The sequence below is a fragment of the Hemiscyllium ocellatum genome, chromosome 15 (assembly GCF_020745735.1).
Source record: "Hemiscyllium ocellatum isolate sHemOce1 chromosome 15, sHemOce1.pat.X.cur, whole genome shotgun sequence".
Classification (NCBI taxonomy): Eukaryota; Metazoa; Chordata; class Chondrichthyes; order Orectolobiformes; family Hemiscylliidae; genus Hemiscyllium; species Hemiscyllium ocellatum.
The window spans coordinates 36,418,247-36,445,768 of NC_083415.1; the positions used below are offsets into that span (position 1 = coordinate 36,418,247).

Below are 27,522 nucleotides of genomic sequence, written 5' to 3' on the forward strand. Positions count from 1 at the left end.
GGACACTGTAGTGTGCATATATTACTTAGTGCTTACTTCACTCTTTTGTGGAGATTGTTAAAGGAATACACAGGTAAATATGGTTAGGTGCTTCGAGAATCCTCTCCTTGCAAGCTAAGCACTGCAGCCTTGAATAAAGGTAAACAGGTAAGATATATTTATCAAATGTAGTTATATTATCAAAATAAACTTTTAGTTCAGTCAATTGTTTTAATTGTTTAAAATATTTAAAAATGATTAATTAAAACATGCTGTAACATAAATATACCATGGTATAGACAAATACTTACACATATTTTAAAAATTTACTCCCACTTTATCTTATATTATGATTTGATTTGATTTGAAATGACTTTGTTCATCAGCAGACCAACTGGAGTCCTTAATTTTATAAAGGTTAGTAACATTGACTATCATGGTTAGTCACTGTTGCCTCACAGCAACAGGGATACGTTGATTTCAGCTTCAGGTGACTGCGTGGAATTTGCATGTTCTCCAGGTGTCTGTGTGGGTTTCCTTTGGGTCCTTGGATTTCCTCACACAGTCCAAAGATATGCAAGTTAGATGGACTGGCCATGCTAAATTGCCCATAGATTCCAGGAATATGTAGTCATGTAGTCAATGCAGGTGAGCCACTGGAAATGTGGTGGGGGTGGGGGGATGGTATTGGTGTCTGGGTAAGTTTAGGTAGGATGCTGCTCAGTGCAGAACTCAATGGACCAAATAGTTTGTTTCTGCACTGTAAGGTTCCATGATTCTATTCAAGCAAAATTTTAAAAAAAGGTAATGAAGGCAACTATGATTAGAACATGAATTCTGGAGCAGAGAAGTTCAAATGCCACTTTACAATTACTCAAACATTGCAAATAGAACAAAAATGAATTAGAAATATTTGCCTCTAAAGGAATTAGAAGCAAGAGTGACAACAACAGTAGAAATGTCTTACATCTTTTTGCATGTTGAAAGGACAGCTCTAAGGCTTGAGTACAATGCTAAAAAATGTGCTGCTGTTAAAAAGGTGCTGACTCTTGGATAAGGCATTAAATGAGGCCCACTTTCCTCTCAAGTAAATGTTAAGTGTTCCCTGGCACTGCTCAGGAATAAAAAGTGATCCTTATTGTGTTCTGATCAAAATTTAAGCATTATTAACAAATTGAAACAAAAACACTTGTTACTTATGACTGCCTTTTATTGGGCCTAACCCTGTGTAATGTGATTGGCACTGTGTCGAATTACTAACCTAACTTGTATGTATAAAAAGTGATGTGTTACTACATCCCACAGGTATGCTTATAAACAAGTTCCTCTGATAATGTTCAACAGTAACTGCACTTTCAATTGTTTCACCGTCAATTAAAAAATACTTTTGAAGACACCAAAGATTCATAGAATGCACTATGTAAATACAAGTTTGCCCTTTCTTTCTTAAAATGACATTGTGGATAGTGGACAACATTAGTTCCAAGCACAACTTCTTTTACATCATTCATCATTCTTCCTGCATGAGAGAATGCACATTTCTAGATGTTTATATGAATAGGCAAGCTATAAAGAATAATCTGGCATTAACAATATAATTGGAGCTGAAATATATGACCTTATGTTCTCAGTTCCTCAAAATGCTTCCACATTTGGTTATGAAAAGGATTTGCAGCTAGGAAATGTACTTACAGTGCATATGTTCTGCTTCTAAAATTTAATGAATGTATTCCGTATTCTTAACCTGGTTTGCCTACATTTCCAAGTGCTTATTTTATTTTATATCAAAAAAAGTCCCATAATAAACTATATTATGGAACATTCAGAAACTAGTTCCTGGAATGTTCTATTCTCATTTTCATCTCATTAAACACAATCTGTTAAAACTTTCATCTTCAAGTCAGCAAAATGATAATTAATGAACTTCTATTAAAAAGAACTGAAATATCAACCTGAGCTCATGATAAGGAGGGAATGTAAGTCACATATGGATTGATGCCTGATTTATATTGAATGATCTTACCTCAGATTCTCCAATTGGTCTCACATCCTGGAAAACAGGAAGAAACATAAAACCATGGTTTCTACTTCTAACCTTATGCAGTACCTTGCATCTACTGTTGAAACTTGAATATCTTAATGTTAGAAGAAAACAGGAATGGCAAGCCCATGCATCCGAATAACCCATGTGCACTTACATCATTTATTTCATCCATTCATTAGTCTAAATGTATTCCAGTAGCTGCTTGTACTGTAAAACAAGTCAGCATCTTCAAGAAAGGAGTGAAGAAATTTGGAAGGTTACAAAACTACATAATTTTCAAATTTGGATGTTGAACAGAGTGGCATCTGAATGTGAAGTGACTTGGTATCAAATTAAATATCGAACTGAATTTTTCCAATCTAGTACCTAGCACGTGTTGAGCTTTCAGAACGTACCTCTCTATTCTATGAGACAAGAAGCGGCTTTATCCAAGAGCTTGACTTATTGTGTCAGAACTATTTTGGGGCAAAGAAAATCATCTATGTTGAATCACTGAAGGTCATTTTAGATTTACAGTAATAATTCAAGGTAGTTTGTGAAGGTCATACTACATTTCATTATCTTTTATTGGATATTCCACTTGATTGCAGAACCAAGTATAATGCAAATAAATTAAAATAAGGCAGAAATCAATAAATTAATAGCTTGAATGAAATAAATTTAAACTGGATGCCAGAGAATCTTAATCTAGCTCCTGCTTCTGGGTTCTCCAAAACGCAACTTTTCATTGACCTGCTGCCGTGCAAATAAGTAAATTTAACAATCAGTGCGCAATATTATTTGCAGAAATATTTGGTCATCATCTAATGCATCCTATCAACTCTAAAATACTGGAAAACCCATTGCAAAATGAGGGAAAAAATTATCCTTATGCTCATGATAAATGACAAATATTAACTTTTTTTATATAAGTTTCCTGTCCACCTACTGGCATTGTGCCAATTTGTAATTAATTCAGAGATAGGATTGACTGGATTATAGTTAAAATACAAATTATTATCTACTAAACAATGTTTCAACAGTGTGATATATGGCACAAAAGTCTTAATGTGAAAAAAATAGATTCAAGTTTTCCCTACTTAACAACAGCAACTAAGCTTGGGGAGCAATCAGAGTTGACCATTGGATAAGTGACCATAGAGACAGAAGTGTTTACTTTCGAACATATTCAAACTGATGTGCAATGTCAGATGAAGATTGATGAATAGTTTCAAATCTACTTAATTAATAATGGCATTTTTCGTACAAATCAAGAAAAGATAAGGATGCAAACATTTATGTGCAAACTGATACCAATCGTCTGCCTTGATTTTTAAAAAACTTCACTAAAATAATATTGTTATTTATTGTGATCTTCTTAATTGAAGAACATGTAACAATAGTTTGATTTCAGTTTATGCATGGAGTTATATACTCAATTATTATATAAGATTTTCTGAATACAACAGTTATCAAAATTGCAGGTGAGCAAATTATGTGCATTTCTGGTCTGTTTTGCACAGATATGAATTTGTATATTTTACACTGACTAATAAAATATGGCCAAGATTTCTTTATTGGATTTTGCTGAATGTTTTGGTTTATGTTGTGTGAAATGGCATGTGTAATTCTCATCATTTACATACCATTGTAGACAGGTTACAGCCAGGCCACCATTTGAAATTCAGTATAATCACCGCCCAAGAATTATATTCATTGGACTTCTTTTTTGACCATTGCAAATGCTAATTCTACTTTTCCAAGGTTTTTACACTCCCCTCTGCAACTGAACTAACCCACTTTGGCAATTCTTATGGTCCCATACTTGTCTGATATTAATATAACTTTATATAGCACATTTCCTTTTGTCTTACATTATTGTTCAGTCTGTTAGTTGTCCATCACGTATAATACACTGAAACATTTCATAATTCATCTTTGTCCGATGTTGCGTATCATATTTTCCTGTTATTTTCCTTTATGTTCCTTGTTATGGGCTCATGTGAAGTATTTTCTGCTTCTGATCTTGTCAGTCTTGAAATGATGATTTGTGGCATATCAAGCATAGAAGCTGTGCTTGACTTTAATGTCTGCCAGCATTTTATGTTTTCCTATAAATCTTTTTGGTCTGCATAGCATTTTGTATTGTTTTTACAGTGTTGACTTTATTAGATATCAATGCTTCTTAAGGAATTCCAATGAGAGTAAAGTCAAATAAAATTGCCAATAACTAAAGGCCTTCAAGTTCATTATGACATTGCTATGTATTTCTCAGTAGGTTCTCACATGGCTTTACTTGCAATCAAACCCAAGCAAAAATGTGCTTGCACCATAAAAATGAGATTCTGAATCAAGACCAGCAAATTTAACTTGGACAGTGAATTTGTTGTTGTTAAATTGCATTGAGCTATTTGAAATCTACAGAACGTAAATAGGTCCTTCATACATATAACTAAACTGCATTTTCTGACTATAACCATAGGTTTGTTAGCACCATTACACTGCAGCCAAAATAATGTCGAAAACACTGATTATTTTTGATTATACCTTCAGTCTACAAGCAGCTTACCCATGGCTATCGATGATACAAATATTTCAGCAAGGGGCTGAACAATCACTTCCCTATCTTCCCACAAAGCTCTGGAGTACAACTCTTCAGATCCCAGGTATTTATCCAGGTTTATGCATTTCAAGGCAGCCAGCACTTCCTCTTTTGCAATACGGACACTTATCAAAATATCACTATTTATTTCTCCAAGTTCTCCAGCTTCTATATCCTTCTCTAAGTAAATACTGATGCAAAATACACATTTAATCTCTCCCCCCATCTCCTGCAGTTCCACACAGTCTTATTGATCTTTAAATCACTGTGGGCTAGGGGCGCTATTCTCTCCCTAGTTACTCTTTTGTTCTTAATGTATTTATGGAATCTCTTTAACTCTATATGCCAAAGCTACCTCATGTCTCTTTTTTGGCCTCCTGATTTCCTTCAAATATGCTCCTACTGCCCTTATACACTTCTACATTTCACTTGATCCCAGCTGTCTACATGTGACGTACAGGAGAAAGTGAAGACTGCAGATACTGGAGAGTCATAGTCAAAACATGTGGTGCTGGAAAAACATAGCAGGTCAGGCAGCATCTGACGAGCAGGAGAGTCGATGTTTCAGGCAGAAATCCTTCATCAGGAACTCCTTTTTCTTGACAAGAATCTCATTTTTCTAGTCATCCAGCATTCCCTAACCTACCAGCCTTGCCCTTCTCAGTAACAGGAACATACTGTCTCTGGACTCTCATTTTTGAAGGCCTCCCATTTTCCAGCGATCCCTTTACCATGAATAGCCACCCCTACTCAACTTATGAAAGTTCTTGCTGTAATACCATCAAATTTGGCCTCTCATTTCGAACTTTAACTTTTAGATCAAATCTATTCTTTTCCATCACTATTTGGAAACTAACAGAATTATGATCATTGGCCACAAACTCCTCCCCACTGACACCTCAGCCACTTGGCCTGCCTTATTCCCACCATTAAAATTAAGTAATAAAATGATAGGTGATTATCTTCCCCATAAATCCTGCCAGAGTTATAGGGCACAGAAACAAACCAATAAGTTCATGCTGACCACTATGCAAAACTAAATATGGCTCACCGATCTGCGTTTGACCCAAATACCTCCAAAGATTTCTTGTTCATAAGAAATGTAGAAGTTAATTTAGAAATAAGCCTAAATCTCAGAAGCAGCTGCAACATCCATGTCATACTCAGTCCACCATTTTAAAATTAAAATGGCAACTAGTTCTTAAAGGTAAAAACAATGACTGCAGATGCTGGAAACCAGATTCTGGATTAGTGGTGCTGGAAGAGCACAGCAGTTCAGGCAGCATCCGAGGAGCAGTAGAATCGACATTTCGGGCAAAAGCCCTCGATCAGGAATAAAGGCAGAGAGCCTGAAGGGTGGAGAGATAAGTGAGAGGAGGGTGGGGGTGGGGAGAAAGTAGTATAGAGTACAATAGGTGAGTGAGTGGGGGAGGGGATGAAGGTGATAGGTCGGGGGGGTGGCGTGGATAGCGGAAAAGAAGATAGGCAGGTAGGTCAAGTCAAGGGGATAGTACTGAGTTGGAAGTTTGGAACTAGGGCGAGGTGGGGGAAAGGGGAAAATGAGGAAATTGTTGAAGTCCACATTGATGCCCTGGGGTTGAAGTGTTCTGAGGCGAAAGATGAGGCGTTCTTCCTTCAGGCGTCTGGTGCACCCATACCTCCTCCCTCACCTCCATCCAAGGTCCTAAAGGAGCCTTCCACATCCAAAGTTTTACCTGCACATCCACCAATATCAGTTATTGTATCCGTTGCTCCCGATGCAGTCTCCTCTACATTGGTGAGACTGGACGCCTCCTAGCAGAGCGCTTTAGGGAACATCTCCGGGACACCTGCACTAATCAACCACACCACCCTATGGCCCAACATTTCAACTCCCCCTCCCACTCTACCGAGGATATGGAAGTCCTGGGCCTCCTTCACCGCTGCTCCCTCTTCGCCAGACGCCTCGGAACACTTCAACCCCAGGGCATCAATGTGGACTTCAGCAGTTTCCTCATTTTCCCTTCCCCCACCTCACCCCAATTCCAAACTTCCAGCTCAGCACTGTCCCCATGACTTGTCCTACCTGCCTATCTTCTTTTCCACCTATCCACTCCACCCTCCCCCCCCACACCCCCACCCTATCACCTTCATTCCCTCACCAACTCACCTATTGTACTCTATGCTACTTTCTCCCCACCCTCACCCTCCTCCCATTTATCTCTCCACCCTTCAGGCACTTTGCTTGTATTCCTGATGAAGGACTTTTGCCTGAAATGTCGGTTTTGGTGCTCCTCGAATGCTGCCTGAACTGCTGTGCTCTTCTATCACCACTCTAATCTAGAAACTAATTCTTAAATACTAACCACGAAAATACTCCAGATTTTATTTCTGTTATCAATTTCAGTACTGTTAATAGTAATTTCTAATCTTTATTTTTAAAAGGTTTGTTGCCAGTGTTTGTGAATACATAGAAAAATTTTTAATTCTGATATTGCATATAGAAAACCAAACAAATTTCTTTGGCAATTGAAAAGACATACTGGAGTCAAGGTGGGCTGCACAAAATTTCTTTTTAATGATTAATTTGACTAGATGGAATTTCATGCTCGGCCTGTTGCCCTCTTTCGCCAAATTCCTGATAACCTCATCAACAATAATGGTTAAGTGATAGGAACACAAATATATTAAGTTTGTGTGTTAAGGTACACAGCTTTGAAACAGTAACTGAGGAACATCAAACAATGCATGTTCTTTGAAAGAAATGTATACTTTTTCAATGCAACAAATCAGACTGAGAAAAATCAATTGTTGGAAGATGGACTTTGACAGAGCAAGAACAGATCTTTGTAGGATCTACTGGAATGAGGGGCTGGGGTATAAACAGTAACTGAACAATGGGTCTGGGTACTGTTAAGGTATGGATTCTCAAAAGGGACAGGTAGGATAAACAGATCCAAAATTTTATCTCCGCTGTCTTCCAGGCAGCTTAAGATAAAGTAAAACAAGTTTCAAAACTGAAAAGGCAGACATGTTGGATAGGCTGTTGGTATTTAAGTTGGCAAGGCACCAGGAACAGATGCAATGCATCCAACCTTTTCAATCTAACCCCTTGCCTGAAGTGTGGTAGGAATCCAGTTAAATTCACCATCAGACATCATCTCTATTGAGAGAGTGCTCTTCTGGGACTCGGGTGACTCTACCTAGATCATGGAATAAAAGGGTCTTAGGTGAAAAGTAATGGTCAGTGGATATTGTTTAGGCTGGAGGAAGGTTTGTGGTGGAGGTTCCCAGAGGTCAATATTGGAAACCCTTGTTTTTTCTGATATAAATTAGTTATCTTGACCTTTGTGTGCATAGGACAATTTTTAAGTTTGCAGATAACATGAACTAGGAAGAATTGTGAAGTTTGAGGAGGACAATGGAAAATTCCAAAAGGATATAGACAAGTTGCTGAAGTGGAAATAAGTTGGTGGATGGGTTTCAATGCAGAAAAGTGCGAGGTGATGCACTTTTGGAGGAAGTGCATAGAAAACAAAATAAAATAGGGGTACAATTCTAAGGTATATGCAGGAGCGGAAGTACCTGGATGCATGCAGGCACACATAATTGAAATTCGCATTATAGGTGGAGACAGCAGTAAGTAAACCATACAGTATCCTTGATTTTATTAATAGAGGCATTTAGTACAAAAGCAGGGATACGATGTTGAATTTGTACAAGTACTCAGCCAGACCTCATACCACATTAGAGGAGGGATGTGAATACATTGGAGAAAGCTCAGAAGTGATTTACAAGAATATTTCCAGAGATGAGAAACTTCAGTATGAGGATAGATTGAAGAAGTGGGACTGTTCTCCTTGAAGAGAAGGCAACTACGAGGAGATCTGATGAAGGTTTTCAAAATCATGTGCAGGTTCTCAGAATAGATAAGAAGAAACTGCACTGGTTTGTAAAATTAAAAGAACAAGACAATTCAAGATGACAAATGAGTGATTTGCAGAAAAAGCAAGGATGATGAGAAACTTTTCTCCCCTTCAGCGAGTTCAGGTTGTTCCAGTATAACATACATTTCAGCCATGTGAATTGGCTATGATGTGATTGATGAATTGTGGACATAGTTTGTGTTATCAAAACATTCTACTGAACAGGTCTAGCAATTTTCTATAGGGATCTTGTACAGTGCAATTTTCTAAAGCAGTTTTTCAAAGCGTGATTTTTCATAGCACAAGGTTGCAGAAGAACACAGCCATCGTATTGCACCAGAACACCCTGTAGTGATTGTGTGGAATGCACTGCGCAAAAAAGTGTTCAAGGGGCAGGTTCAACTGAGGTGTTCAAGAGGGCATTGGAAGGTTATTTGATAAAACTAAATGTTCAAAGTTATGGGGAGAAAGCAGGTGATCAGCAATAGGTAACAATGCCCATCTGAAGAGTCGTGCAAGTATGATTGGTCAAATGTTAGCCTTCTGTGATTTTATTATAGTAAGCATGGTGATCAATTTGTGCACAGTAAGATGATAATAACCAGGATATTTATTTGTGGGGGATAAATAACAGCCAGCAAATGAAGTCTAACTTGTCCATGTTCAAGTGTTAAGACATCCCTTTAGATGATGTAAAGTTATTTGTCTGCAATTTTGACAGTTTGTTGACAATTTAAAATAAACAGTTAACGCCCGTATGAAAAAGCTGGAACACATTTAGTAAATATGTTACAGGTATAACTGTAAAATATTGATTATATACAAGCTAGCCTAGCTAATATTCCCAGACAAAGCTTTTTAGCTAAAGGAAGGAACTAAATTGTGGAATTAGCATTTTTTAATGCAATGTTGGTGAATTCAGTGAAGTTATTCCACTTGATGCAAACATTTTTAAAGTTTAAAATAAAATGCAAAAATTATAAGAATCTTATAGTGGGTGTATTTTAATGTAAAATCAGAATGTTCTGATATCAAAACACTTGGTCTACATGCAAAGCCAAGTCAATGGGAATTTACAAAGTGTGCACTTGCATTTTCAAATCATTTTGGTAAAAATTTTCAGTAATTGCAAAATGTTATTTTTCATTTTTTTTTACTTTTCACCATTATTTGATAATTTTGAGAATTTGTCAGCTGAATGTACAAGTTTATAGTTTATATGAATCCCATACAGGATCAAAGAAACACTGAACACCAAGAGCTGAAAGATAACGTAGAGATGTGCCTCAAGGACTGTCTAACCTGAGAATGGTGAAGATGAAGGTCAATCTCAGGTTCGTCAGCCCATGAAACACTTCTCATTTGCTAAGAAAAATGCAGCCTTCACGGCATTCTCATCTATGTCAGAGTGTGCATGTTTCTATATTTTACAATCTACATATCAGACATTCCCTGCACTCTATTCTGATGTCCTTTTCGACATTAATATCATGAGCCTGTCATGTTTGTCGATCTCCCTTTGAAAAACTGAGTTTCGTTCACAGTATAACATTGAGTTTTGAAAATTAGTTTTACTTTGTGGCGTTTATACAAAGTTTGTTAACCATAATAATTATCCAAAAGTTATCGTGAAATCTGTTTTAAAAATGCTGTTTCTTATTAGTTCACTGTAAACATTTTTTCCATTAAATGAAATTTTGGGATTGTTATTAATTGGTGATTCATGTAATGTTAGATAACTCATTATTTTTGGAATCAATAAAGTAGTATTCTTCAGCTCATGACTTTGTCAGTTGACACCTTGTAGCAGAGTTTTATTTAACAAATTTGATGGGCCCATTATTAGTTGGGCTGTAGAGGTGTACATGTAGACAATTGGGCATTGCAGACTTGCATGCCAGTTTTCCATCTGGGTGGCTGTGGAGGGTGACTGGCTCAGGAATGATGGCTACCTGCCTAAATTTTCAATTCAGTGAGCAGGTTTCCTGCTGTGACTAAAATCCAGACAATGGATGGAGTCAGCTTCCTAGCAGGTGAATCACTGGAATTACGTTGGCCCATTGACCATTCTTATTTGATGGCCAAGACACCAACTTTCTTAAAATTTTCATTGGATAACTGATGCATAAGCAAAAACACAATCCAATGAGTGCACATGCAATATTTTTAAATAGTTCTTTTATTTTAAAGAAATATTTATGTGCTTTCACTTTATTAGTAATGTCAATTGAGAGCTAAAAGTCAGTTAAGACAATAGAATTGATCTAATTGAAACTTACTGAATTTTGAGTGGCCTGAACAGAGTGGGTGTTGGAAAGATGTTTCCATTGGTAGGAGAGACTTGGACCTGAGGGCACAGCCTTAGAGTAAAGGGAAGATTTTTTAGAATGGAGATCAAGGGAAACATCTTCAGCCAGAGAGTAGTGGATCTATGGAATTCATTACCATAGAATGCTGTGGAGGCCAGGTCATTGAGTATACTTAAGACTGAGATAGATAGGCTCTTGATTGTCAAGGGGAGCAAGGGTTACAGGGAGAAGGTGGAAGAATGGGGATGAGAAACTTATCAACCATGATTGAATGGCAGAGCAGACACAATGGGCTAAATGGCCTAATTTCTGCTCCGTTTTCTTAAGGGCTTAAGATCTAATTACTCATGGCTCTCAGTTTAACGTCGCACATAAAAAAAATTCATCTCATACAATACAATCCTTCCACCAACACTGCTGTGTTAAATCCAGATTAGGCATTCAAATACTGTACTGCAGTTTAAACTGATTAAAGCATTTCGTTATAACTATCACAGACTTATTTGAATAGGATAAATGTCAAGCCAATGTAGAATCTACAACACCAAATCACAGGCCCAGTAAACTCCCTGAAAGGTACCTTTATTTCTGCAAGTGGAAGACAGCTATCCATCTTTAGTTTTGCTGGAAATACTAGTACACATCTTAACTGTAAAAAATCATTATTATGGATTAGAACATGAAAACTGGTGCTTTAAAATTATTGCTGGGAATCATTTTATAAATAATTTTATTTAAAGTGGACTCCAATGTTACAGCTGCCGATTTAAGCAAAGCATTAAAATAGATGGAAACAATTGCTGGAGAAACTCTATAGGTTGGCCAGCATCTGCAGAGTTTCTTCAGCAATTTCTGTTTTCATTTCATATCTTCAGCATTCACAGTTCTTTGTTCTACACTGAAAATATGGATCCTACATTTCAGTTCAACAACAACAAAAGAAAATCTACATGGTGTTGCTCACAGTGAACTGCAAGATAAGGTGTAAACTCAGGATTCGTTGTTTGTGGAAACTAAGATTTCATAAACAGCAAAACTACTTAGGATTTGGGAATAATTGTGCAAGATATCTTCTTAGTAAAGTGTTAATATGTTTAACTGACTGAGAAATTTTGAGACCTTCAGAAAAGCATCACAGATTATTTTATTTATAATATGATGTCTATTATAAAAAATCCATTTAGTAATTTTATGTAGATCTGGTCTTCCAAAAAGCAGGACAATTGAATCATGATTAGCAAGCCAGAAGGTCTGTCACACAGTATGGAAATAGTGACCTTCCCCTTTATATTCAATGTAGAGGACTTACATGCGTACATTGCAAAATTATACTAATTCATGCTATGATTTGTCAATTTTAATTTTTGATTCCAACTGTTAATATTTCCAGTGCTGAAAATATGTGGAGTTCTGTGGCTTGACATTGAACTGCATCTGAAAGTGAACTCAAAAACCATCTTCTCAAAAGACCAAAAAGGTTCAACTTATCACAAATCCTGGATACACAAACTGGTGGGAAACATGCAACCAGCTGGGGCATGTACCTCCTGACAAAAACACAAGGAATTCAGACCGTTATGTTCATATGAGCATTTTTGCACCTTTAGTTTCTATATGTTCAGGTGTTAATTCAGAACATGGAATGTTTCAGTCTCCAGCAAAACATATCCATATGTTCACTTCCTGTATGAAATTGGAATTCTATATCTGGAATAATATATTTAATCAATCATACACAAGAAGGGGCTTTGTATCTTTCTAAACATATTCTGTCATCTGTTTCAAAACCAGTTCTGCAATCCTTAACAAAAAGAAAATCATTTCTACACTCCATCAGCTCTTTGCCTTGATCTTTTTTCCACTTAGAGTATGTTGTACAATTTTGGTTTCAATATTATTTAATGGATTCAGATGCATCCATGAAGATGCACAAGAATTATGTCAAACTGAGATGATATATTTAAGATGGAAAGCCCAATAGATTGGTACCTTATTGCCTACAGAAGAGATGGCTGATGGATGATCTAATAGAGACTGTCAATAGAGTTTAATAGAATAGGAAGAGAGAAAATGTTTCAATCAATATACTCACCAAACCTAGAAGTCATACATATGAACTAGTCACTAATAAATCCAAAAGGGAGTTTAGGAAAGATCTCTATCCAAAAAATAGTAACAATATGGAAATCAGAGAGTTTTGAGGAAATAGAATAGATATACCTAAAAGGAAGCTATTTAAGCACACAAACATCAAAAGAACAGAATGATTTACAAAAAAGCTTTAGACAAAGTAGGTTAGGAGGAAGTTCTTGTAAGGCACAGACAATGGCAAGACCACGTGGACTGAATAGCCTATTTCCACGTAACCACTCAATTTAACTTGACAAGCTGACTATTAACAAGTTCAGCCATTTATTCTCAGCTAGCCTATGTGCTGTTATTCTACTACAACAAATATTTATGTTACATCCAAATTCATGGCTTACATCCCTGTGGCAGCTTCTGTAACAGATCTGATTGATCTGAAACATCACTACTGACTAAACTTAGGAACACCTACAAATACTAATTATTACAGACTAGAATTGATTTGGAAACTGCAAACAAAAAGAATCTTACTGCAAATATCAGGATAGATAATAAGTTTTGATTTTATGATAAATGCTACTCAATGGAACAGATGTGATTCTGATTCAAATACTTGTAATAACCACAAAACAGTTTAGTCAAAGTGTGACATCTGTCAACAAATCACAGCTAAATAAAAATTATGAATTAAAAACTGTCATTTCTTTCTGTTCTTTTTGAGCTTGTGGTAACCTGATAGCTCTCATTAAGAAGAAAAGTCAAGTAGATACCAACCGTGAGAAATTTTCAATGAAAACATTTTTTTCCTAACTAAACCCGAGGACCTATTCAGAAAACCTATGAGAAATACAGTCAAAGTGTGTGGTGCTGGAAAAGCACTGCCAGTCAGGCAGCATCTGAGGAGCAGGAAAGTCAACGTTTTGAGCATAAGCTCTTCATCATCATCAAGAAAAGATGATGCTCAATACGTCAACTCTCCTGCTCCCTGGATGCTGCCTGACTGGCTATGCCTTTCCAGCACTATACTTTTTGACTCTGATCCCCAGTATTTGCAGCCTTCACTTTCTCCTATGAGAAATACACAACCTGGATAAAAATGGCAGGTTTGCAGGTTTCATGACTAATATCTAGTATTTTCAGGCATGCTGGTTGCAGAGTTGGGGGGCGGGGTATCATATTTTCTTTAGGTATTAATAGTCATGAAATGTTAACATACCAGCAAAGTTCACTATTTTGAATTTCCTTACAGTAATTGCTTCTGTGCAACATTGAATAACCTTTGTCATGTTATAATTAGGAAGTTGCCATCTAATGTAAGAAGAACATTATCTATTCAGCAGGACTGCACAATTCATAGCTGTTGATATTTTCTCAATTACAATCAAATGAATTAGGAGCATGAATAGGCTATGCAACTCCTCAAACCTGCTTCATCATTTAAGGAATCATGGCTGATATAATTATGGCCTGAACTCCACATTCCCACCCATCCTGATAACCTCTAACTCTTGTTAGTCAAGAATCTGAGAACACAACCTTAAAAATAATTTATATCCTGCCTTCTCTGTGAAAGAGAGAGTTCCAAAAATTCATGACTTTGAGAGAAAAGCAATTCTCCTCATTCCCACCTTCTGAAGGGGTCTGCCACTTTTCAAGGATTGCTGAGTAATAGTGCTTGTTGATATACCCTATTTCTAGGGGCTAGTGATTTACTCTACACCAATCAAACATTTCAATCCTTCCAGCTTGCATGTCGCAATAACCATTGCTCCCTTTCCCCTCTTCATATGAAGGGTTGTTTTCATTTTTTTTGTTCCTAGAAATTCTTGCTTTCTGAAACACTGCATCGATAACAGACTACATATGGCACCATACACGACTGCTGTGTGCTTATGGAACAAAGTGGTCTCGGTGAGCCCAATTACTTATATCGTCACCTTCATTTTATCCTTAAAAAAATGGAAGATTTATTTTTGTGGAAAGAAGATAGTGCTGTAGCAGCAATTACATGAGTTTACATGCTACTTAGGAAATAAGAGGAAAAAAAATCAGTTTTGAAGCAACTCCAATTTTTAAACAAACAGCAATCAGAATATGGATTAATGGGGAATTTTCAAGTTGCTGGGCTACAACTAATTGTGAACTGGAAGGAACGCGAGGCTCAGTCAACCATATTAATATCATGAGTGAGAGAGACTGAGAACATATACTTTTGTTAATGAGACAAAACTTGGTGGGAATGTAAAATGTGGGCAGGATGCAACGAAACTGCAAAGGTTTTTGGTTAAGTGAGTGAGCAACAAGGTGGCAGGCAGAGGTTCTGAGGTGAGGGATTCATTACGGTCACACGAATGATAAAAAGTAGAATTTTTCTTTAAAAAGCATAAACCTTTTAAATGTTAAAGGCACTTGTACAAGAAGCAGAAAAAGGAGTAGGAAATTAGAAAGACAACAGATGCATTGGCCTTTATTGCAAGGGCATTGAAGTTCAAGGATATCAAACTCTTACAACAGATCTTTAGTGAAACCAGACATGGGATACTGTGAACAGTTTAGCTCTCCATGCTTTAGGAAGGGTGTACTTGTATTGGAGGCCATACTGTGAAGGTTCTATGATACTTTCCCAAATGACCACATCTGGCATTGTGATATTTGCAACACCTACTAGGATGTGGTACTTGGTAAATGTTTTTTTAATATTGTTTCAAATGCTTCAACAAGAGATGTAAATTCTATTAACCAGCTCCTGTAAAGAGATTTCATGTGTCCATGCTTCTTAATTCTGCATCACTGTAATGAGGGGAATCATCCTCTCAGCATTTACTCTGTCAAGCCCCTTAAGAATCCTGTACATCGAAATGTGATTACCTCTCATTCTTTTAAGTGCCAATGACTAGAGTCCCAACCTAGTTGATTTTTACTCATAAGGTAATCCCTGCACCCCAGAAATCATCCTAGTGAACCTTCTCTGACCATAGCAATGTGATTGACTCAACTCCCTTCTGGAGTGTCCTAGCGAGCTACTCAGTTGTATCAATCGCAGTGAAGTCTCAACGAAGAACTGAAACCAGATGGACTATCTGGCATCGATCTAGGCAGCAGGAAAGACAACAGCAGAGCCAGTTGTGTCAGCCCTGCAAAGTCCTCCTTAATAGCATCTGGGGGCTAGTAATAAAATTGAGAGAGAGCTGTCTCACAGACTAGTCAAGCAACAGACTGACATAGTCATAATCTCTGAATCATACCTGACAGACAATGCCCCAGACACTACCATCACCATCCCTGGATATTTCCTGCTGGTGGGACAGGACATATCCAGCAGAGGTGGTGGCATAGTGGTATACAGTCAGTTCGGAATTACCCTGGGAGTCCTCAACACTGACTTCAAATCCTGGCTTCAGGTTAAAACTGGGCAAGGAAACCTCCTGCTTACCATGTACCATCCTCCCTCAGCTGCTGAAGGTAGCAAGGCACAAAATGTACTCTTGGTAGGGCCTTTGAATGCCCACCATGAAGAGAGGCTCAGCAGCAGTACTACTGAACGAGCTGGTCATATCCTAAAGGACATAACTGCTATACTGGGTCTGGGGAGGTGGTGAAGGAACCAACAAGAGGGAAAAACATAACTGACCTCATCCTTACCAATCTGTCAGTTACAGATGCATCTGACCATGACAATATTGGTAAGTGTGACCACTGCATAGTTCTTTTGGAGACAAAGTCCTGCCTTCAATTGAGAATAACCTCCACTGTGTTGTGTAGTACTATCACCTTGCTAAATGGGACAGATTTCAAACAGATCTAGCACTCAAGACTGAACATTCATGAGGTGCTATGGACCAAAAACAGCACCAGAACAACAATATAGTCTGTAACCTAATGGCCCAGCATAACCCACACAATTATTCCCATCAAGCCATGGGATCAACCCCAGTTAAATAGACAGTGCAGGAGGGCATGCCAGGAGCACCACCAGGCATACCTGAAGATGAGGTGTCAACCTGGTGAAGCTACCAAACCAGAGTACTTGCATGCCAAATGGCAGGAACAGGAAATGGTCGAGCTAACTGGCCCCACAACCAACCAATCAGATCTAAACTCTGCAGTTTTGCCACATTCTGTCAGGAATGATAGTGAACAATTAAACAACTCAGTGAAGGAGGAAGCACCACAAATGTCCTCATCCTCAATGATGGAAGAGTCAGAAGTGCCGAGTGGATGATTCATCTCAGCTTCCAAGTGGTCCCCAGAATCCCAGTATTCAGCCAATTCAATTCACTCCAAGTGATATCAAGAAACAGTTGGAGGCACTGGATAATGCAAAGACTATGGGCCCTGACAGCGTTTCAGCAATTGTACTGAAGACTTGTGCTCCAGAACTTTCTGCTCCCCTCGCCAAGCAGTTCTAGTAGAGTTACAACACTGGCAACTACCTGATAATGTGGAAAATTGTCCAGATGTAACCTGCACACATACTAAAAAAGGACAAATCCAAACTGGCTAATTACCACTCCAATCTATTTACTCTCAATCATCAGTAAAGTGGTAGAAGGTGTATCAAGCAGCACTGGCTCAGCAATAACCTGCTCAGTGACACATAGTTAGGGATCCACCAGGGCCACTCAGCTCTTGACCTCATTATAGCTTTTGTTCAAACATGAACAAAAAAGCTGATTTCCAGAGGTGAGGTGAGTGTGACAGCCCTTGATACCAAGGCTACATTCAACCACGTGTGGCATCAAGAAGCCCGAGAAAACTAGAATCAATAGTGGGAGAAAGTGAGGACCGCATATACTAGAGATCGATGAAGAACTTATGCTCGAAACATCGACTCTCCTGCTCTTCAGATGCTGCTTGACCGACTGTACTTTTCCAGCACCACACTTTTTGATTCTGATGGTTGGAGTCATAGCTGGCACCTACGGAAGTAGCTGTGACTACTGGAGGTCAGCTCCAGGACATCTCTGTGGGAGTTCCTTAGGCCTAGTCCTTTGTCTTAGGTCCAATCATCTTAAACTGCTACACCAATGACCTTTCCTCTACATCAAGGTTTGTTGATGATGACACAATGTTCAGCACAATTCACAACTCCTCAGATACTGAAACAGTCCATGTTCAAATGCAATAAGATCTGGATAATATCCCAGCTTAGGTTGACAATAGCAAGTAACATTTGCACCACACAAATGCCAAGAAATTACTATCTAGTCACTGCCATCAGGTGTTGCCATCACTGAATTCCCCCATTAGCAACATCCTTGTAGTTATTATTGATGAGTAATTCAACTGGATTCACCGCATAAACACAGTGACTACAAGAGCAACTCAGAGGCTAGGAATACCTCCTGGCAACTGAGTCACCTCCTGACTCCCCAAAGCCTGTCAATCAGCTACAAGGTACGTGTAATGGAGTGCTCCTCCCTTGCCTGGATTGGTGCAGCTCTAACTATACTCAAGTAGCATGACATCATCTTGAACAAAGAACCCCAGTTGACTGGTACCACATCCACCAACATACACCCCCCTCCACCATCAATGCTCAGTAGCAGCAGCATATGCTACCTACAGGATGCACTGCAGAAATCCATCAAATACCTTTAAACAGCACCTTCCAAACCCTCAAACATTTATATCTAGAAGGTCAATGGCAGCAGATACATGGGAACACCACCAACTGCAAGCTCCCCTCCAACCCACTCACCATCCTGTCTTGAAAGTGTATCACAGTTCTTTTACTGTAACTAGGTCAAAACACTGCAATGGTTCAAGAAGGCAGCTCACCACCACTTTCTCAATGGCAATTAGGGATGGGCAATAAATGCTGGGCAGTCAGCCACATTGCATGAGTGACTAAAAAAAAACTGCCTCCAATGAAGTAATTGTAGAAATGAGCCAAGCAGTGATAATGAAATTGCTTAGGGTTATGTTAACCAATATCTATTGAAAGCTAACTGACAAGGCATGGTCTTTCATTTATTTTTAAAGAACGAGGTGTTTAAATGACTTTACATACTTTATTTATACTTCAAAATAATTTTTGTCTCCACTATAAAAGTAATGGAACACTTTAATGACACAATTCATCAAGTGAAAATGTGACCTACTTGTCCCCGGCACTGAACTTAAATGGCCCAGCTAATTTTAAGTCACACCTATACATTTTACCACCTGTCTTTTATATATTGGTGAAAATTGGATTGATTATAACTGGGAGAGGGTCCAATGAATTAAAGCCTGTTCCACCATTTTAAAGGTCCACAGAGTTCCATCACTCTTTATTAAACTGGCCCACATACTCAAACATCCATAAAGAAAAATTAGACATTGTCTAATATGTGTGCAATTGGATCAACAAATACAATGACAGATTATTCCAAACACCAAGGTCCCCATGCCTAGAACACAAGGTGAAGATTTGTATGTTAATATTATATGGGTCACTTTACAGATATCCCTGGCAATTACATAAAACATTTATTAGGTTCCTTGTTTATGTATATGAAGGCACTAATGATTGTTTTAGGCCTCCCACAAGAAATTGGATGTTGGTGAGCAAAGTAGGAGCCAGACCCATGGCATTCTTAATGCCACATCCATTATTTGTATCAGTAAATGTATTTGTCTGAGAGAGATATTAGGTAGGAGAAAGGTTAGGTAGAAAGCTTTTCTTTATGCCTTAAGACACAAGTTGATTTTCATCATATTTAAGAAGTTGGCCAGGAGAACAATTGCCCCAGACCTATCTGCTGCAGTTTTGAGAAGTCAGAACTATGTAATGAATGGCTCTTTTATGTAGACACTGAAAGCAGAGAGTTCAGTAGGGCCATGGGCATCATTTTTGAAAGCATTTTAGGGATACAATTCAACATAGCTCATTACGGACATGCTGTCAATTTGAATTAAAAACAAACTTACCAAGGAGATACATAAATGACTTTTGTGGATGGGATAGAAACAACAGCCACAGACATGGCCATAAACACTTAACTTTCCTACATTATAAAGATGTCTGCCATGCTCTCACAAATGACTTGGTGCAATGCCACCTGGTGGGAAATATTAAGGATTGCAACAGGAGTTCAATTAAGCAGATTATTCTTTCTCAAATCAACCTGTTCAGGAGATATTCCCCCATGGAACAGGTCAGACTTGAACTGAGCCTGTTGGTCCAGTGATAGGGATGTTACCACTGAGCCACACGAGGGCTTAAAAAGACTATTGAACTTGATTGATAATCATGTAATGCAAGGGGGATTCTCATTTATATTAATCACATGATGTTCTCCTTACAGCAAAAACCTAATGTAAACCACCTAAGTCACCAAATGCTAAAAAGAAAAGCTGCAGGGCAAAGTTGGTGTGATAAATTGAGTAAAAGGCAAGTCTAAGGATAGCTGTACAGTCTAGTTGTGTCACTTTATAAACTTCAGATGAAAGCATTTCAATAGTAATCAAAAGCCCTAAACTTCATGGGTAATAGTTACAACTATTCAATCACTGACAACTTTAAAATGGTCAAAACTTACCATCTTGTGAAACTGGACCACACATTTCAACTTTTGTTGCATGTGCCACTTTAAAAGAGTAAATGTCCCATAAATAACAGTGCGAGAGGCTGGATCAACATTAAAAACCAAAGCTAATTTTAAAACATAAGTGCATATGTTTCTCTGTATCCTAGCTTGAATGAGAAGATTTACGTTGGCGACAAGAATAAGTAACAAGTGAGTGCAGTAGTAGCTGGATTAGGGCTAGGTTTAAATGCAAGCAGAATTGAGACACATTAAACAATCACAAGCCAATGGAAGCAGTAAAAGGGAAGATGGCTGATAGAGGCTGTGCAGGTGGAGCAACAGTTGTGAAGGGAAGACTTGCCTTGCCACTTCCACTAAGATGATTAATTGATTTCAATGATACAATGAGATTTTCTGAATGACAAGCTAGCCCATTAAAAAAAAGGCCTCTCTTTGAATTCATTGCAAGCTGTTAAGGAATTAACTCCAGATTTCCCACTTCAGAATCAATAAGGCATCTGTTTCGGGGAAAGGATTAATAGACAGGTGAGTGATAACTTAAAAACAGAACCATGTGGTCATGTGAATGTTTGAGGAAAGAAGTTTAGTGAGAACTAAAAAGAAAATAGAATATACTGTTTTGTGTTTCAACTGTGCTAATAAGGTGTGACCTACAAGTACACTGCTGTCAGCAGCAATATTCTCATCCTGCCCAATATTCTGTCCCATCCACATAAACCAAACTCAGTTTTGTCAACTCAGTAGCACACATTTTGAACAATACCATCAAAGATCAGCTAATTTACAAAACAATTTGGAGCTTGACAGTGAATTTGCCATGTCAGTTCTAGACAAGAATGTTATTAAATGGAATATGCCTTGTGATAAAATTGCCTTAAAAATGCCATTCAATTGTATCATTTCTCACAGTGGTGGGTTCTTTATGAATGTAGTAAACTTAATGGATAGCCAAGTATCCTGTCGATGCTGAGATCTAAGACAACTTAACAAGGTTTTTAAGAGAAGTCCCTGAATACAGAGTACTGACAGGTCTGGCAGCTTCAATTGTCCCTTCATTTTTTGTGCTTTTCATTTTTCTTCTTGAGAAAAAGCATGACGTGCTTTAACAGCTAGAACAGTACTAATTATTCCCAGTACATTAAGCCAGGTATCAATCTCCTGTGAAATCACGGCACATTAGTGGGGTACAGGAAATCATCAGGGAAAAACAATTCCAAACATGTCAGTTTTTAAACTGTCAGTAGACATCTTTTGTGTCACATTAGATGTGAATGTCACAGCGCAGAACAAAATTCCATTAATGAAAAAAAACCTTTCTTGCAAAACAAAAATACCAATTAAGCTGACACATTATTCTAAATGATTCTAACATATGAACAACTCAAGATTAGATTCTCCAAGTCGTAGCCAAATAAGACTGAATATTATTGGGAACAGATTTAAAATGCTTTTGCATTTCAAAAATCAGTAGGGGAAGAACTAGGACATTTATCAATAATGGGTGGAAAACGGTCAAAGTAACTGTAAATGGCAGGAACTTTGTTTTATTTGTTCATGGGTCACTGGCTAGGCCAGCATTTATTGTCCATCACTAATCACCAAGAGGGTATTTGAGAATCAACCACACTGCTCTGGGTTTGGAATCATTTTTAGGATAGACCCAGTAAAGATGGAAAACTTCTTCCCTAAGGGATATCAGTGAACCAGTCAGGTTATTTTTAATGACAATTGATTGGGTTAACATGGTTGCTATTTTGCTAGGTTATTATTCCCAATTCTTACTGAATTCAAATTTCACCATATGCTATGGTGGGATTTGAACTCATGCCCCCAGAACCTTAGCTTGGGATTCTGGACTATTAGTCCATTGACATGATCAATATGACACCACATTCCCTTGAGGTGCTTAACTGTGGAACAGTTCCAATCCAGCTATTTACTGCTGAATCAATCTTTCTCAATCATCAGTAAAGTGATGGAGGAGGTCATCAACAGTGTTATCAAGCAGCACTTCTCACTTATACTCAGTTTGTGTTCTGCCAAGGCCACTCGATTCCTGACCTCATTACAGCCTTGGTCCAAGCAGGAATAAAAGGGCCGAAATCCAGGGTTGAAGTGAGAGTGACAGCCCTGAACATCAAAGCTGCTGGTTGGAGTCATCCCTAGCACAAAGGAAGATGGTTGTGATTGTTGGAGGACAGTCATTTCAGCTTTGATGCATCTCTTCACGAGTTCTGCATGGTAGTGTCCTTGGCCAAACCATCTTCATCTGCTTCATCATAACCTTCCCTCCCTTGTAAGATCAGAAGTAGAGATGTTGGTAGATGAGTGCACAATACACTGGAAATAAGAGCAGGTGAAAGGGTGAGATTCCTGCGACAAGTAACTCACTTCCTCAAAATCTGTCCACCACCTACAAGATACAAGTCAGGAGTGGGATAGACACTCTCCATTTGCTTGATGACAGAAGCACTAATGCTAAGATACTTGACACCATTCAGCCCACTTGACTGCACTGCATCCACAAACATCCACTCCCTCCCCCACCAATACTCAGGAGCAGCAGTGTGTACTGTCTATAAGATGCACTGGATAAATTCACCATGGCTCCTTTGATAGCACCTTCCAAATATACAGTGCCTGCAATCTGAAAAGACAAGAGCAGCAGATACATGGAAATAGCTGCATGTTCCCCTCCAAGCCTCGTACCATCGTCAATTGGAAGTGTACTGGCATTCCTTCAGTATTGATGAGCTAAAATTCTGGTGTAGCCCCACCATCACACCCACTCCAGTTACCAGCTCCGCCCCCACTCCCAGCTCCACACCCACACCAGATCTCAGCTCCCAGCCCTGCCGAGTTTTCACCATCCCTCCAGACCTTCCCCTCACTGAGGATGAATGATCAGTCCTCAGCAAAGGACTCACCTTCATCCCCCTCCATCCATCAATGATTTTAATACACGTCGAACACTCCTTCCGTCGCCTCCGCCTCTGAGCTTACTTTCACAATCAGGACTCCCGCCCACCTTCCGAGGACCCCTTCGCCCACCTCCAACACACGGCATCCACCTGGACACCCCGCGCTGGCCTATTACCTGCCCTCGACCTCTTCATTTCCAACTGCCGCCGGGACATTAACCACCTCAACCTGTCTACCCCCCTCCCCCACTCCAACCTCTCACCCTCACAACATGCAGCCCTCCAATCCCTCTGCTCCAATTCCGACCTCACCATCAAGCCAGCAGATAAAGGGGGCGCAGTGGTAGTCTGGCGCACTGACCTCTACACTGCTGAAGCCAAATGCCAACTTGACGACACCTCTTCCTACCGCCCCCTCAACTATGACCCCACCCCCATTACCAAACCATCATCTCCCATACCATACAGAACCTCATCACCTCAGGAGATCTCCCACTCACAGCTTCCAACCTCAGAGTCCGGGAACCCCGCACTGCCCAGTTCTACCTCCTTCCCAAGATACACAAGCCTGACCACCCTGGCCGACCCAATGTCTCAGCATGCTCCTGCCCCACTGAACTCATCTCTACCTACCTCGACACTGTCCTATCCCCCCTAGTCCAGGAACTCCCCTCATATGTTTGAGACACCACCCACGCCCTCCACCTCCTCCAAGACATCCTTTTCCCCACCCCCAACGCCTCATCTTCACCATGGATATCCAATCCCTCTACACCTCCATCTGCCATGACCAGGGCCTCCAAGCCCTCCATTTTTTCCTCTTCAGACGCCCCCAACAGTACCCTTCCACCAACACTCTCATTCGTTTGGCCGAACTGGTCCTCACCCTTAACAATTTCTCCTTCGAACCCTTCCACTTCCTCCAGACCAAAGGGTATCCGTGGGCAGTATGGGCCCTAGCTATGCCTGTCTCTTTCTTGACTATTTAGAACATTCAATCTTCTGTAATTACACCGACACCACTCCCCACCTCTTCCTCCGCTACATTGATGACTGCATTGGCGCCACCTCGTGCTCCTGTGAAGAGGTTGAGCAATTCATCAACTTCACCAACACATTCCACCCTGACCTTAAATTTACCTGGACCATCTCTGACACCTCCTTCCCCTTCCTGCGCCTCTCCATTTCCACTAATGACGACCGACTTAACACCGATATTTTTTACAAACCCACCGACTCCCACAGCTATCTCGATTACACCTCTTCCCACCCTACCTCTTCCAAAAATGCTATCCCATATTCCCAATTCCTCTGCCTCCGCCGTATCTGTTCCCAGGAGGACCAGTTCCACCACAGAACACACCAGATGATCTCCTTCTTTAGAGACCGCAATTTCCTTTCCCACGTGGTTAAAGATGCCCTCCAACACATCTTGTCCACATCCCGCACCTCTACCCTCAGATCCCAACCCTCCAACCGTAACAAGGACAGAACGCCCCTGGTGCTCACCTTCCACCCTAACAACCTTCGCATAAACCTAATCATCCGCCAACATTTCTGCCATCTCCAAAAAGACCCCACCACCAGGGATATATTTCCCTTCCCACCCCGTTCCGCCTTCCACAAAGACAGTTCGCTCCATGACTACCTGGTCAGGTCCACAACCCCCTACAACCCACCCTCCCATCCTAGCACTTTCCCCTGCCACCGCAGGAATAGTAAAACCTGTACCCACACCTCCTCCCTCACCTCCATCCAAGGCCCTAAAGGAGCCTTCCACAACCATCAAAGTTTTACCTGCACATCCACCAATATAATTTATTGTATCCGTTGCTCCCGATGTGGTCTCCTCTACATTGGGGAGACTGGACGCCTCCTAGCAGAGCGCGTTAGGGAACATCTCTGGGACACCCGCACCAATCAACCACACCGCCCTGTGGCCCAACATTTCAACTCCCCCTCCCACTCTGCTGAGGACATGGAGGTCCTGGGCCTTCTTCACCGCCGATCCCTCACCACCAGACACCTGGAGGAAGAACGCCTCATCTTCCACATCAGAACACTTCAACCCCAGGGCATCAATGTGGACTGTTGAAGTGGACTTCAACAGTTTCCTCATTTCCCCTACCCCCACCTCACCCTAGTTCCAAACTTCCAGCTCAGCACTGTCCCCATGACTTGTCCTACCTGCCTATCTTCTTTTCCACCTATCCACTCCACCCTCCTCTCTGACCTATCACCTTCATCCACTTTCCCACTCACCTATTGTACTCTATGCTACTTTCTCTCCAGTATTATGGATGTATCTACACCAAATGGACTGCAGAGGTTCAAGAAGACAGTGCACTATAACTTTCTCAAAGGTAACCAGGGCTGGACAATCACATCCCATGGATGAGCAAAAAAATACAGTCACCTTCCCAACTTTTCAGCAAATTGTGCAGCAACAATATCCTTTTTTTTCTTGCAGGGCAAGCTAAGATGTAATACCAAGAAGCACGCAAGCACATGAAGGTGACCACCAACTCTACAAGACCCATGCCTTAAGAGAAGCTGTCCTGGAAGCAGCAAAGATAGAGAGAGAGAATGTTTTAGAGTGGTTATAACTAGTGAAGCAAGTGCTTTTTCCTGAAATTTCATGAGGCACCTTATCTTTCTTTTCAGTTCTCATTGAATATCCTGTCTCAAATATTTGCAATGCTATGTGATTCTGTTTTAAACTGTCACTCATCTCTCTGTTAACCCTATCCTTCTTCTCTCTTTCTAAGTCTATGAACAATACCTATGATTTATATCATGCCTTGAACGTAGTAAAATAATACAAGGTGTACCACAAAAATGTGATCAAACCTAAATTATTAACAGATATACTAAGATAGGCAACCAAAAGCTTTTCTGAAAAGTATATTTAAAGGAATACCTTAAAAAGGGAAAGAGATATAACTGGAGAGATGTTCAGAGAATAAATTCTGGAGTTTAACATCTTCCACTCCTATGTCTTATGGTCTTAAGATATGACTATTCTTGGAAGAAAATGGACGAGAGTAGGTTATGGAGATAGATGTGAAATCAAATAGGGATTTGACCATAAGAGCGTATCTCATATAGTAGACCCACTTGGAACAGAGGAAGCTGAATAAAGACCCCAAAGTTTGATTTAATGCATTAGATTAGAAAACAATATTCTGTACTGACTTGAGTGTCATTTAGAGCAAGTTTACTCCTTGAGGTACATGGAACACCAGTGTATAAGAACAAGGGCAGGAGGATGGATGATCCAATAATCAATTCGAAGACAGGAGAATTTACATGTTTCAGATGTTCAGGTGTTGACTTCAAGGATCCCACTTATTGATCGTCAAGGGGTTAAAAAAATCTATTCATATTGTCAAAATGGAAAAGCCAAGAGACAAAGTGCAATAGATGGTGTTGTATAGTAGGCCACACAGGTAGGTGCAGAAAACTAAATTGATTCAGCAAATTATCAGTCATAGTAATTTCTGACAGCTTTGCAGTGAGCAGGAATAAAAAGGAAATAGTGAGTGGTAGAAATCCATGCTACGATCAAAATTGAGTTGAAGTAATAGTAGGTTTGACAGTAACGGAGGGAATCCTTAACAATGTTTCAAAAGAATCATTAAAAGTGTACAACAGAAAAAAGTATAATGTAAAGTCAAGAATTGTTATCTATCAAATGTCAATCTTACAATAATAAAGTCCATGGAAATATGTTACGTTTTGAAATTATGAAACATATACTTGCAAGAAAATGCACTGAGGTTGAGTCCTGTAAAACATTATCCCGTTTTAATCATCATGTTCAAAGCAACTCATGAAAATAAATAAAATATTTTTTGTAACTACCTGAATGGCCCTTTGTATGATTTGTTTGCTCAATTAATCTTTTGAGGAGTGATATTCTGAGCAAATGGTCATTACTGTGGGGGCGGAAGCTCACTGAAGCATTTATTTGAGTACAGAACGAGGAGATCTTCAGGACTGACAGTTTAAATAGTGATTAAAATATTATTGTGCAGGAGGTTGTTTTTTCTGCAAAAAAGTTTGTAGGGTAATATGGTTTTTTTAAAAAGTGTTCACTATCTTTAAATAAAGCAGATTCCAATAATTGACTATCATCTATTCTTCATATTTACTTTAAC

At 39.4% G+C, this 27,522-nt stretch overlaps 1 long non-coding RNA gene across 1 annotated transcript; it reads left to right on the forward strand.

Annotated features, from left to right (window-relative positions):
* On the forward strand, nucleotides 1-26,094 carry LOC132822750 (uncharacterized). Its single transcript, XR_009645470.1, has 3 exons — nucleotides 1-147; nucleotides 4,556-4,668; nucleotides 25,833-26,094. It is a non-coding gene; the product is annotated as an uncharacterized LOC132822750 (long non-coding RNA).
* Nucleotides 26,095-27,522: the final 1,428 nt, after the last annotated feature.